General features: G+C 37.5%; 1 long non-coding RNA gene across 1 annotated transcript; it reads left to right on the top strand.

The window, feature by feature from the left end:
- Nucleotides 1–10,409: 10,409 nt before the first annotated feature.
- On the top strand, nt 10,410–11,551 carry LOC145107148 (uncharacterized). Its single transcript, XR_013707743.1, has 3 exons — nt 10,410–10,613; nt 10,706–10,793; nt 11,247–11,551. It is a non-coding gene; the product is annotated as an uncharacterized LOC145107148 (long non-coding RNA).
- Nucleotides 11,552–15,415: the final 3,864 nt, after the last annotated feature.

Here is a 15,415-nt window from a genome sequence, read left to right on the forward strand (position 1 = left end):
CATCAGAATCCCGGGACAAAACCTGACTTTAGAAGATACACTGCGACCTGCCTTGTTGATGTGTTCAAAAGAAAAGAAAAAATATATAATAATAAGAGAATATGAATTTGGGCTAATCATTCGCGGGCTCTAACAAAAATAATAGCGATTTTGGGGCTGTAGCAATTTGGGCTTCATATATTGCTATTTAATGGGCTAATTCCGCAATACAAAGATGGCCCAGTTTTACAAGACAAAAATCAACCATTTAGCGCTCATGTGCCGCAAGCCCTGCTTAGAAAATACGTTTCAGAATATGCTCGATATTTTCAAAAAAAAAAAAAGGGAAGGGGCAGAGTAGTACACTACTACTACTCGTGAAGCGTTATGAAATAACCCTCAACAATTGTGTTGCTCGGCTATCAGCAGCTATGTTGACCAACTTCAGGAAGTATCGTTGCTCAGCTCTCAACATCCGCACTGCCTGGACCTCAGCAGTCGTGTAGCCCGACCCTCACCGGCCATGCGACCCAGCTCAGCAGATGCAAAGCCTACTCATCAGCAGTTACGCTGTCTGACTCCCAGCAGTCGTGCTACCCAGTTTTTGTTAGTACTTGGGTCGCTTAGCTTTCCTCAGTAGCTGTCTCGCCCAATTTCATGCAACTATGCATCCATCGTTTTCATTCCTCGCCTCCTCTAAGAAAGAGGGAGAGGGGGGAGTGGGGTTGCTACGTCTCTATGAAGAAGTGATTTCTATTCCCAAGGGGAAGATGTATACATGAAGAACTGACACTATGCATGATGGTGCATCCCCGAGGTGACATTGGTATTTCGGATTGAAAGAGTAGCCTCGTGGTCCAACTCTCGGTAGTCTTGTTACCTAACTCCCAATAGTCACGTTACTCACCTATCGCCAGCAGCTTGCTGCCCGGGCCTCAGCGGCCCTGCTGACCAGTTCCTGACAGCAGTTTCGCTACGCACCTCCTAACAGCAGCTGCACTATCAAGCTCTAAGTAGCACCGCCACATAGCTCACCGCAAACAGACAAGACACTGAGGCATCAGTCATCACTACTACTAGCGATGCAACAAAGCATCAGGTACCATTTCACTTTAACCTAGACTGATCACACGAGCTAGACACAGATTGTAGGGTGTTACGCCCAATCGTGCGAGGTTCAGTACCCTCGCCTCGAGTCACCGGGCTTCTTAGCCCGACTCCATCATAGCGGCAAGCACCGCATGCGAGGTTTAGTACCTTCTCCTTGAGTCGCTTGGCTTCTTAGCCCGACTCCATCATAGCGGCAAGCACCGCATGCGAGGTTTAGTACCTTCGCCTTGAGTCGCTTGGCTTCTCAGCCCGACTCCACTATAGCGGCAAGCACCGCATGCGAGGTTTAGTACCTTCGCCTTGAGTCGCTTGGCTTCTCAGCCCGACTCCACTATAGTGGCAAGCTCCACATGCGAGGTCTAGTACCTTCGCCTTGAGTCGCTTGGCTTCTCAGCCCGACTCCATCATAGCGGCAAGCTCCGCATACGAGGTTTAGTACCTTCGCCTTGAGTCGCTTGGCTTCTCAGCCCGACTCCACTATAGTGGCAAGCTCCACATGTGAGGTTAAGCACCCTTGCCTTGAGTCGCCTAGCTTCTTAGCTCGACTCCAGCGGCGTGCTCCGCCAACAAGGCTCAAAGGCTCACAACCTTTGCCTATATGATTCCACGTGATGCTCTCCCACGTGATGCATCTAAGATCGCTGGCAGTTAAGCCTGATCTATTCCACGCAATGCTCTCCCGCGTGACATCTCCATGATCATTAACTGCTAAGCCTAAGCTTTTCTTCAAAGTCGTGAAACATAAGTCGCGCATCGTCGCGCACCATAAGACACATACCTCAAGGTTATCTTGCGCCTGACACTGTGCTCTTGGTGTTTTTTCTCTCACAATCATCAGGGTTCTCTTGTGCTCGGACGGTCAACGAAGTGTTATCCACACTACATCCTGTTATAGTAAGGTTACTCTCCAACAAGAAGGTTATCTCGACAGCGGCCCTGCTACCTACTACCTTTTCAGCATCTCTGTTTCCTGGCTCTCGGAAACGGCCTTGCTGCGTAACCCTTTCCTGTAGCTTCGTCGCGCATCCCTCAACATCTCTGTTGTCTGGCTCCCGACAATGGTCTCGCTATGCAACCTTAACCTATAGCCTCACTGCTTATCTCGCAACGATTCTATTGTCTGGCTATTGGCAATAGTCTCGTCGCGTGATCCCCGCTACCAACCTAATCGCCCAACGCCTGTAACCTCTACCACTTGTTACATAGTCAACGACCTTACGGCTCATCGGTTTGACAACATCCATCTCGTACAAAGAGTTTTGCCACTTCATCGCGAATTGACATAGCAACCTTGCCTTATTTGTAATAGTCTGATCCGGCTACCTACACTACCCACATCAGACTGGGGGGAATCCAATTAGGTATAGCGTATCTTGGAGACACCTTCAAGACGGTTATTAATGTAGACTGTGTAGGTGGTCATCGACGACATTCCATATAGACTAATAACAACAACTGCATCGGATAACGGTCTTAGAGACTGTATGGCGAGGTTACGCTTCTTAGCTACCCCGGTCCGACATTTTATCGACATCAGTGTCGCGTAACACTCTTTAGCAGCCCCGCTGCGCATAACATTGCCAGCAACAGTTATGCCGCATCCCACCGACGGATCACACTCCTCTCAATGAAGGAGTACCAAGCCATCTCAAGCTGTATAAGCAATGTTTGGCTCATCACACAACCCCACGGCTCTCGTGGGCGAGATTCGGTCGTTTTCTCTATTATTTAATGTATTGGTGCTTTATCTAGTCCGATTCGATTGTCAGCAACCCAATCACATCAGACTAGGGGGACTTGACGACGCACAATTTATATGACTAAGTCCAGTCCGATGTCATTGGCCGCGTACCAGTAACACCAGACTGGGGGGGACTTGATGATATATGGTCCATTAGCATGGCCTAGTCTGCTCCAGTGCGCCAGCCTGGCCTGACACGCTCCTGCCAGCCTTGCTGGGACTCCCTTGCCAGCCTTGCTGGGGACTCTCCCGTCGGCCCGGCCTGGCGCTCCCTTGCCAGTCTTTCCTGGTGCGCGCCCGCCAGCCTTGCCCAGCTCCTTGCTAGTTGGGCCTGAATTGGGCTGGCCCAAGGCCTGCCCTAATTCCCCTTGACCTAATTGTCCACTATAAATAGAATAGTGTCTCCTCCATGAAGGAGGACCTTTCTGGAACCTCTCCTAGACCTTTTCCCTAGGACCTTTCCCTAGGACTCTTCCCCATGGCACAGCCGCCACTATACTCCGGCCGGGTGGATCAGCCGCCACCCGCCGCCGTCAGCCACCATACACCACCACCAGCACCAAGATGGTTCTCTCCAGCTATGGAGGACTGTCTCAGATCTATCAGCTGATCTAACTTGATCGTCGGAGTCCGCTCCCGGGGCACAATCTCTGGGACGGCTCTAACGCATCTCTCTGATTGTGATGTCCAGATCTCCGCCGCAACAGAAGACCGGAAGACACGTCGGAGGTCGATGTCGCATCACACACACTTGCTGCAGATCGAGGAATTGCAGCTGTCATGAATAAGGTATTGTATAGTTTTATAAATATATTTTATAATCAATAATCTTATATCTTATTGTGGTCTCTTTTTGTTTATTAAAAAAAGCATAAATGGCGTGTGGGAAATCAGTTTCATACTATTTTATCTTATGATTTTTTTTCTTTCTTTTTTCAGAATAAATGTGAGGAGATGTCTTTGCGTCTTCGAACTGATGACCTTAAGGGTTTTAGAAAATATCAAAGCATTAAAAAGACTCTGTTACATGAACATTTTTTTCTCAAAATCAACAACTTACACATTTTTTCCTTTCTGGGTAACCACCTCTAAAATTCCTTTTGCTCAGTTAAATGATTTCAAGTTGTGTGCAGTAGCTTTTGACATTGATGCTACTTGTTTTACAAGCACATCGGGTGTAAACATATCTCCTTTAGCTTGAGCAGTTGATCCTAAAAGACGTCTGACATCAAAGTAGTAAACCAATCTATAGAATGTAAGTTGGACACATGAAGTGATTGGTAAAAAACGAGCACCTTTAAGTACACTGTTGAAAATCTCTGACATATTTGTGGTGAGCAATCCATAACGCTTTCCACAATCATGTGCAAGTGTCCATCTACAAAGTGAGTGCCCCTCAAGCCATTGGCGAGCTTGTGCATTTAGGGGCTGTTTGTTTGCCTCTTATTGCCTCTTAATAAGAGGCATATCTGAATCTTTTCCATTAAGAGTGTTTGTTTAGCTATTAATTTTATATCTGAATATGAAATTTATATCTTATTCGGTCAGACATGTTATCGCATCTGAAAGAAGAAAAAAGGGTTGCTTCCCATTTTGCTCTAATCGCATAAACAGGCTCCCATCCATCGCACACAAGACACAAAAACACCCTCTGAGGCTCCGACTTCCTTCCAGCATCAACACCACCTCCGACACCTCCCTTCGCCACCGCCTCTGTTCTCTATCCTTCCTTCAGTGTCGCCGTCCCCTAATCTTCACCTTGCGCAACTGTCCCTGTTCGAGGCTGGCAACAATGGAGACCTTCCTCTAATTGCTTTGATTGTTGTGTGCTTTTGTTGTATGCCACCCTCCCACGTTCACTCCGGCGCGATCATTTTCTTCGTTTTTGCCCTAATCGCATAAGCATGTATGTTTTTCGTTCTTCATAAAATCGCTATTTCTTCATTTCTTTTCTCTTGGTTTTTGCTGAAATCGGTAATGATGCTTTGTATTGTTTCAAATATTGGTTTTTGCTGTTTTGTTCTTCGGAAAATCATGATTTTTCTGATGTTTTTTGCTGCTATCTTGCTGATTTGTTGATGCAGTTCACCATCTCATGCTTTATGTGATTATTTAATTTAATGTATGTGTAGCTTCCACTTTTTTTATTCTGTTAGATCGCGAATTTGGTTGCAGTTAAGAAAGAAACACTGAATCAAATGTGGTGCTTATGTTTCAGATATGAATTGTAGTTTTATGAACTGTTATTGTTTTTTGAGTTGTGTTCAGTTTGCAATTAGCTCTTGTTCTTCTCATTGTTGATTGCAATTTTTGTTGTGTTGGGGCTGCCATAATTCAATGCTATTAATAGTTTAAAGCTTATTGATTTTGTGTTTCTAATTATTTATTATTAGTCTTCACTTTGTAAAAGAGACTGGAAAAAGTGAAGAAAGAGCATATCAAGATTCATGGTGTTTAATATGTATGTTTTTCAAAGTTGTAAACATTGTAATCTTGATTACAATTAGGTTAGAGATGATTACAATTTATGTGGAATTGTTTATATATATAAAGAGGAATTTAAAATGTAAAGTGTTTTGATTTTGAAATTGTTTATATACGTACGATTCATGGATTTTTATCAGTATATTTGTCCTCTATTTAGCTGTCATAGCATTGTACTTCCTATTTCTACCTAATTAGAATAATTGGTCATAGTTTTTAAAGTACGATGTTTTAATAAGAAGTATAATGTTGTAATTAAAAGAAATGATACATAAGGGTAAAATAGTCATTTTTATTGTTCAACACAATAATTCAGAGGTTCCAACCAATCAACATTTTAAAATTCAGATCTTAAAAATTCAGACCCTCTTTGCAATTCAGACCTCTTAAAAATTAAGATCTTGCCAAACAGCCCCTTAGTTTTCCAATTTCTTCCATAATGGAATTGAACTTACGAACTTGGTTCTGACTCCCAGCACGGTAAGCTAAAACTTTCAATTGTGAGTTACGAAACTTGTCATGGAAGTTGTTGACGAAATGTCGCAAACAATACCTGTAAAAATAAAAGTGGTTAATGAAATAAAATAAATAATACCTGTGAAAACTATATGGCTCCAACCAGGGAGATCCTCGCTCATTAACAACCTTTAGTATTCCACTATGACGATCAGATATTAAACAAAATGCCCTCTTGTTCTTTTACCACATTCTTCTTGAATTGATTAAGAAATCAATGCCAACTACTATATGACTCATTCTCAACAATAGCAAATGCTAAAGGAAAATTTTGATTGTTACCATCAACTCCCATTGCAATCATCATCTTTCCCTTGTACTTGCCATATAAATGTGTCGCGTCAATGCTAATAACAGGTCGACAATGCTTAAATCCATTGATAGATGGAGAAAAAGGCCAAAAAACACGTCTGAACTCCATTTGATCCGCATCAATTGATCTCGTAGTGCACCATTCAACTATTGTTCCAGGATTAAAAAATTGGAGTGCAGTAAGAAATTTTGGTAAAATAATATAAGATTCCTCCCAATTTCCATATACTCGTTCAATCGCCTTCTGCTTTCCTAACCAAACCTACATGTATGAAGGAGTGTATCCTAATTTATCAATTATTTCGGCTCTCAAAGTAGGGACACTAATAGATGGTTGTTCCTTAATAAGGTGCTCTGTTTCTTGAGCTATCAAGCTTGCATCTAGATTTGGGTGGTCTTGAGTAATCCTATTTTGAAAACAAGTATGTGGACCTGTGTATCGTGTTATCTCAAAATACCCACTACGTTGGCGTTTACATGCACACAATTGCCACTTACAACCGGTTTGTGAACATAACTTGCATCTTATCTTCCATATAGCTGGACATGTTTCGATAAACTCATATTGTCGATGCTTTTTAATCGTGTAAAGCTTGATGGCTCTGATAAGTTCTTCCTTACTTTTAAAAGAGTTTTCTCTTAACTCTTGAATTAAATCATTTGTATTCTCAGATTGTGACATCATCCAATTGTCAACATTAGCCACATCTATTCCTTCTAAACTTGTAAAACTAGTTGGTAATGCCATCTCCCTTTACATTTGCATCTCCTTCATTATCATTTTCATTATCATATAAATTTTCCTGACCAATTTCATCTTCTTCATTGTCCATGTCAAATCCACTATCCATTCCATTGTTCACAACGGCAAACTGAGAAATCATGTCGAAAGTCCTCATTTTGAATCATGTCTGACACGCCATTAGTATGAATCGTAGTCGGTGATAAAGTTGTGTCCCTTTCTTGTTCTTTCGAAAAAGTTTCGCGACATCTGTAGTTAATATAAAAAAAATCAACAAAAATAAAAGTAAAACTTAGCATTGTCGTGGAAGTAATGAAAATTAATTATGAAGATATCAAGTTTAGAGATGGAACAAAGATGATCGATATCTATTCCTTATTTTTGTGTATGAATGTATAGAAACAGTGAGATAACAAAAAATAAATAACTCAAAAACTTTACGTTGGTACTGTCTAAATGTGGTGTAAAGCCATTTTTTCTTTATTTACAATTGGCCCCTAGACTATAGTAATGTTGGCCAATTTGAGTAGACTTTTAATTTTACTATCACACTTATCAACACTTTGAAAATTAATATAGAAGATTTTTATCAATACTTTGAAAATCAATATAGAAAATTAGTTTCCAATACTGTCTCTGTGTGATTTTTAATGCCATTGACTTCAACTTCTAAGTATAGATCAATATTACTTAGTTCTTGATGGAGACTAAACACATCAAACATGATCTCAATGACATTGTCATCCGTAATTGAGAGAGGAATATATTTCATTAGTTTTCCAACAACCGATGGATATCTGCAAATTACTTTAATGCGCTTTTGTTGCTTATCAATCGACGTAGCAATATGGATTTGATCGATGAGTTCATTGAACTTTATTCCGCATTGAACCTTGATAGCTTTATTCGGAGACTTGTTGTAAGTTATACCTTCTTCTCCATCACAAATTTTTCCATCCCAATAACATAATAATGTAATAAATTTTGATGTCATGGCAATGAAAATCTATAAAAACAAAAGTATTTATTTCAAAGGATTTAACATCATATTAATATATAAAACACATGCATCGATTACAAAACTTACTACCCTAAAAAAGAACAGGTATTATACGAATCACATAAGTTAATGCCATTGACTTCAACTTCTAAGTATAGATCAATATTACTTAGTTCTTGATGGAGACTAAACGCATCAAACATGATCTCAATGACATTGTCATCCGTAATTGAGAGAGGAATATATTTCATTACTTTTCCAACAACCGATGGATATCTGCAAATTACTTTAATGCGCTTTTGTTGCTTATCAATCGACGTAGCAATATGGATTTGATCGATGAGTTCATTGAACTGTATTCCGCATTGAACCTTGAGAGCTTTATTCGGAGACTTGTTGTAAGTTATACCTTCTTCTCCGTCACAAATTTTTAACATTATATTAATATATAAAACACATGCATCGATTACAAAACTTACTACCCTAAAAAAGAACAGGTATTATAAGAATCACATAAGTTACTTTTGCAAGATCTTAAAGATATTATATAGTAAAAAAACTAAATACAAAAGCAATGAAACTCACGTACAGTAGCAACATGTTTGAAGTGATGAAAGAACCATTAACATACATTACAGTGGAGTAAAAGATATACAAGAAACCTATAACAATAAGGAAAACACACATATTATGCAATAAAGCATTAACCAACAGAAGCCGATTAGAAGGACTTACCTAGGACCGGCAGACTTAGGGCGGTTGTAGGGTATTCCAACGGTGGAAGAAGAGCCGTAGGCGGTTCTTGCGATAGAAGCACAGTGAAGACGAGTACAACGAAGAAGGAGGGAACGCGTGAGAGAAAATCGTGTGAAGGAAACGGAGGCTACTAGGTTTTTTTTTTTGTTTTTTTTTTTAATTAAAAATACAATTAGTTGGTAAATAAAGTTGAAACTACCTTTACTTGGTAAATAAAATTTTCGATAACTATGTTTATGTAAAAAACTCGTCGGTGGGGAAGTAAACCCTAAGTTCCCAAATTGTTTGGCATTTTAACGATGACATGATAAACTACTTCTCGCTCTATGCCTATGTCGAAGTGATGATGGGTAAGTTTCTACTTCAAAAACCTCCTTGTGTTTGACTTTTTGAAAGTCGCAAGAGAAATCTTGATATCCTTTTACTTGTTATATCAATTTTTTCAGAGATTATCTTTGAATTATGCCGTCTTTGATATCTTTTGTTCATTATAGTTAATCAATACGTTGACTCTGTTTAATTTTTTGGATTTTGGATGTCATTTATCACCTATTCATTGGAAACAGAGTCAAGAAACTCATTTTGAAAAGATTTATTATTTGCAGTTCGAGAGGTCATTGGATACTTGTTATTTTTGGAAGGAGCACGTATGAAGGGGTTAAGCTAGGTTTTGCCTGTGTTCATGTAATTTCTTTACTTTTGAGTTGATTTAAGTTATGTTTTGCCAGGGGAAGCCATTGATGGAACTTGTAGCACAAGAGGTGACCCCCTCTAGGGTTTTAGGTATTCCATCACTACATACACGATGTCACTCTTCTAGAACTCTTATTGTTATAGGGTCTCCCTTTAGTACAATGTAATTGATTAGTTGCCTGAGTTTCTTGTAATGCATCTTAATTGACATCAATTTTGCTTTTGGAGATCTTATATTGCTCTAGGTTGGACACACTCTTACAACTATGGAATAAAATTATTGCTAGACGCTTTTGATATCCTATGAATTCATGTCCCTTTCTCTTCGTTATTCTGTGGGCCTCTTTTAAACCATTATGTTGTTGAAGACATTTAGATAGTTGGATTATTACCAAAATGTAATATGTGACTCACATTTCGTTAAAAAAAATGCTAACAACCATTAACTATAAGTATTGCAAAGACAAAACTGTAAAATTGGTCCCTATGGTATTCAAAAAACTTTGGATAGGGCCCAAAACGTTTTTAACTTGCATGGAAGGTCCAAAATCAAGAATTTCCTATGATTTTAGTTCAAAATATGTCGGGTCCAACCTACCCATAGGTTCTCTCTCTCTCTCTCTCTCTCTCTCTCTCTCTCTCTCTCTCCCTCCTACATCTGAACCATAGATTGTAAAAATCGATTTCAATAATCTTTAAAAGTTGCATCAAGATACAAGCTTTATAATTCCCACCTCCAATTTTACACATGAACAAAAAGGTTACTATGCTTGAAGGTGGGTTTGCTCTTTCCAGATCTGAAACGAAGACGCACTACTGGAAAATAGGTTATACAGTACACCCACATCTAATACGGTTGTAAATAAAAACCGTATTATAAAGGGTTAAATAAATATAATACGCCCAATTACAACATCTAATACGGTTATTGAGACGTACTAGAAACAAAGATCAGATACCTAAATAAAATACGCTCCATTTTGATTAAGTATGGCTCAATACCTAAATGGAATACGCGGAATAAGTACCAGCTTCCTCCTCAGATACTTAGCTAGCTTCCTCCTCCCACACTTCTCTCCTCTCAACCGAACACCTTAACACCACCCTTTCTCCATCTCTACACCACTAATCGGTCCTTCATCTCCATCTCCCCTGTCGCAACACCATCATCATCGGCCAGCGTCGCCTCGCACCTCCAATAATTCAACCAACCTGAAAATCCTACAAACGAACCATCATCATCATACAAATTAACCACACATGCGGTTCAAATTTAAAGGGTAAGAGCTTTAATTTCTGTTTTTGCAATAGACAAACACAGGCAGTTGTTCAAATTTAAGGGCAAGAGCTTTGATTTCTGTTTTTGCAACAGACGAACACAGGAAGAAATACAAAGGAACTACAACTGTTTTACGAAGATAGGGAGCGTTTTGGCTGTGATCGAGATGCAAAATCAAATGGTAGGATCTCTATTTTGAAAACTTATTGTTTAATTTTAACCGTATGACCTTGAAATCTTAAAATTCAAACACCCTCTTGTTAAAATCAATTGTAATTAACATGAACATTGGAATGACAAATACTACTTGACATTCCTTGAGTACGAAGATCATACCAATCAATTTCAATATATCAACTTCTTACTCACAGAGACCACATTCCCTTTTTCATCAAGCCTGTCAAAATATCAGATTAAGTTCCATGAGACACACAGACATATAGTGCAAACATAATACGTATACCTTCTTACCGACTCTATGTTTGGAATCTTGTGCACGTGTTGTTAATTCCAATATCAAACTTTCCTAGTGTAATGCCACTAATGGATTCATTAAAAATGTCTTGAGTTGAGTGTTGATCGAATGACCAAAATGCCCTTTCATTCATGGTTTGGTTTGCTCACTTTCTTTCAGGTACATCAAAGAAGGATTAGAGAATTAAAAAGGACAATATGGTCATTTTGGCATATCTTCCTTTGAGGATTCCGGATCAACAGTCTCAAAAAATTCTTATAGTAATTTTGATAGAATTTTGAGTCATGGAGTAGTTCAGCATCACCATTTGTTACGTAATCAGGGGTAAATATGTCATTACATACCAGATCTTTCATACAAATAAATGTTGTTTGGATATAGTCATTTTACTTTTGGTCATTTTGGTTACTACTGATGGTGGAATTTGGATACAAATCAACATTTATTACAACTTTTGCATGTTGTATTTTGCATCAAGATTAATGTGAATTATGTGACACTGTTATGAACTCAAATTCCCTCAAGATAAAAATAACACCACAAACTGCTGGGATAACAATTCTTCTGGGATTAATGAACGAAAACACACAGATTACAAGAGAATGATAAAAAAGAACAAAATGGTGATAGCAATTCGATGGAATCAGTCTTTGGTAATGATGGAATCAGGGAAGAAATGGAATGGAATAACTCATTCCATTACCGTTTCCATTCCATCCTCCAAAAAAATAAATCTTGACATGAGCTGAAATTTCAGATTGTGATGTCATAAAAAAAATAAGGCTTACAACATGGTCCAGAAGTTTAAACAGAGTAGATCAAGTCTCTTGAAAACAGTTTCTAGTTGAGGATAGATTGATGTTATAATGTATTTATTATCTATTAATAAATAACATCATGAAGGTAATGTGTATCTCAAATTGACAAAGGAAGTGACTTCTTGCAAAAGAACTCATATTATGGTAACAATTTATAGTAACTTATAAGATCCACAGCACTAGTGAGCTCCCTTGGTCCTAGATTACCAACACACCACAATGCAGATAGTTACTTGTGTAATAAAGTAACAAAGTTTCACAATTGTTCCATTATTGTGAATTTTTTTTGTAGTGATTATAGTATCAATGTCTTCTTGGCCTTTATTGACATTGTTTTAACTGAATAGGAAGTGGAAAAAAAGAAAGTATTTGATCTTCAAGATTACCTCTTCAAAAATTCTTGCTTTCAGGATCCATTGAGCAGTGTCATGTAATAGGACATACCATTATCACCTGAGAATTGATAGCAAGAATCATAAATGGTCTTCAATATGAAATTCAAGAACAAATATGTAGACCATTGAAAAAGAAAAAATTATGAGGCATTATCTTTTGGCATTCATAGTTTCATGCAGTACGTACATACCAATGCATTAATTCTTCAGTGACTATTGCAGAAACTAAATATATTATTATCAATACTTTATGCATCATTTTCTTGGATCTGTAATTATGTAGATTGGTGTGCCATTCTGTTAAACAACTACTTGTAAATCAAAAGACTAGACATGTAAGGAACATGAAAAGGAGAAAAGCTCATCAACTGAATGTATGGAAGAACCTAATAAATATATTGAAGTTCATAATCATAATCCAAATCCTACAAAATTAAAGGAAATTGAGGTTGATGAAGATTTTTCAAACAAAAATAATGGCTTACAAATACAATCATCATCCCAAGAAAATCCAGAAACAAATGAAAGTGAGTTCATCACAGAAGCTAATAACTCCTCAAAGCCATCACTATTAACCAATAAAACCGAGTTCCGAGTTACCGAGTTAAATGGGAGACAACACAATAAAAGCAATTTTCCTAAAATGCCCTGTTCTTGAGGAAACAAGCACTTAAAGCCACAAAACGCCATGCTCTTGCATGCAACTGGTGATAACAGGGGAAGAGAAAAACGAGATTTTTTGATGTTGCTTGGTGGAAAAGAAAACTTTTATTGCTAAAAAAAACTTTTATTCTAAATACCTATAAGGTAGCATATTTATAATAAAAGAAAAAATAGTTTGAGTCATACTCTAAAACCGGGAAACAAACATAATAAAAGCAATTTTCCTAAAATGCCCCTGTGGGCTTTTTCCCGAATTACATATTTATATAAGAATGAAGATAACTCGTAGTATTCACAGAATAAGATAATATGGAAAGATTGATATATTTATAGTTTCCTTTATTTTTTTATTTAATATTCAAAGATTAAAATATTTAGAATTTCTCATTATTTATGATTTTAATGTTCAAATTTCAACACATGTTCAATTTCTAATAGTGATTTTTTTTCCAGGTTATGTTTAAAGTTATATAGAAAACTAAAAATATTTTGTTGGGGGTTTCTTAAGTTTAAATTAATTATTAAACTATTATAGAAAAAAATATCACAATAAACATGCAAAAAACAAAAAGAGTTAGATTCGAACAAAATAATTATACACTCGAAATAAAAGTTGTGGGTTTTTTTGTCTGGAATAAAATTTCCGTAAAAATAAGGAGACCATTTGAGCTCCTTGAAGAAAAAAAAAGATTTACTAATACAAAAGAAAAAAAGGGTAAAAAGAATTTTCAAACTTAACAAAATTGACCCAAAATTCAAAATTGCAATTCCTCACTTTTGCATATACTTGTTTGCTTATCACGAGAACGACGAAGCCTTCTGCCAACGACGCCTCCGCCTCTGGCCAACGACGCCTCCGCCTTCGGCCAACGACGCCTCCGTCGCCGGTCTCCGGTCGATGACACATACGAAGTCTCCTACCCTGGCCTACAGATGCTTCCGCCTCCTCCTTCTTTCACATTGTTTACAGGTACGATCGGCCTTTGGGTGTAGTTGATTGATTCGTTGATTAATGTTGTGTTTATGACAATGTCTTCTTTGTGTACGACATATTACTTCATATTGATGGTTGATAACCCTAGAAAGCATCATCAACTCTATTTTGTACATCTTTGGAGTGGCATTAGCATCCAACATTTGTTCATATAGTTTGTAAACATCATTGACTCTATTTTGTTTCCTTCATATTCCTTGTCTCCTTGATATGTTGAATATTATGCTAAGCTGTTGGGATCTTTTGCATCATTTATCAACTTGTTGTCTAGTTTGTTTGCAAGTAGATACGAGTTTGCCACAAACAATGTTTCTACTGAGTTCAGTATCGAAAGCCTTATATTGTTGCTACAGGAGGCGTTTCTCCACTTAGTTCACACAATTTTCTGCAACAGCATTGTGTTTCAGAACACCTTTGTTTGGTGATCTTTTCTCAGAAGGTGGGAGGTCAGTGGGGTCCACGGATTGGTATGATCAATCTGTTATCACTGCTAGTTCTGTTACAAGCGTGCTTATGCCTCTCCATGCTGCAAGTGAACTGTTTATATTCTTGAAAACAAGTGCTTTTTCACCTGAATGAAATGACTATATCACACTTTTTTGGTATGATTTTTTTATGTTTTGGATGTTGTATGTGGAAAGATTAGGTGATGCATCTTTTTCAAGATTCTTTCATGGATTCTTGAATTACCAAAACATTCTATGCAAACATTATACAGAACATCAGAGTTGCTTCTCATTTCATATATAAAAAAAGTGTCATAATCTTCTCATTAGTTGGATTAAGTCATAATCTCTAACACATCATTACCCTCATCATTTTCTGAGTGTTGAAACCGAGATTAGTTCAGAGGCCATTATGGAGATGTTGAACAACGAACAACTTGATATTAGTTGTATTCTATGGTTAGTTCTATATACATTGTTATAATTGGTTATGTTTTCAAAAAACCATTTTCTAGTGAGGAATTGGACGAAAGTTTTTTTTTTTTATGGAAAATGAGATATACAAAAGTAGGATGCTATATTTTGTGTTTTATTGTGGAAGTTTGCAGATTTCGAGTTATGGAGGTTGCTGTTATGGAGGTACACAAACATCCCTTGTATTTCATGTTGTATTTGATCATATTTTTTATGTTGTGGAGAAGTTTTCACCCTTGTATTGCTATAGATGAAGTTGTTAATGGCAGGAAAGTCCTATAATTTGAGTTTTCTTCATTAAAAGTTATTTGAGATTTTGAATCCTAAGTTTTCTTGTTTTTGTAGGCATACAATGAATTAGCCACAAAAGAGAAAGAGAGGTCAGAGGTGTGACATTAACAAATTTAAGAATGTTTTTATGTTTAATGAACTAGATATACAAATGACAGTCTTTTAGATTGTATAGATTGTAGTCTGAATGAATATTAATGTTTTTATGTTTAATGAACTAAATGGTTATTGTAATTTTTTTTCTGTT

The sequence above is a fragment of the Lactuca virosa genome, chromosome 1, assembly GCF_052849685.1.
Source record: "Lactuca virosa cultivar CGN04683 chromosome 1, Lactuca_virosa_CGN04683_v6, whole genome shotgun sequence".
In the NCBI taxonomy this organism is placed as follows: Eukaryota; Viridiplantae; Streptophyta; class Magnoliopsida; order Asterales; family Asteraceae; genus Lactuca; species Lactuca virosa.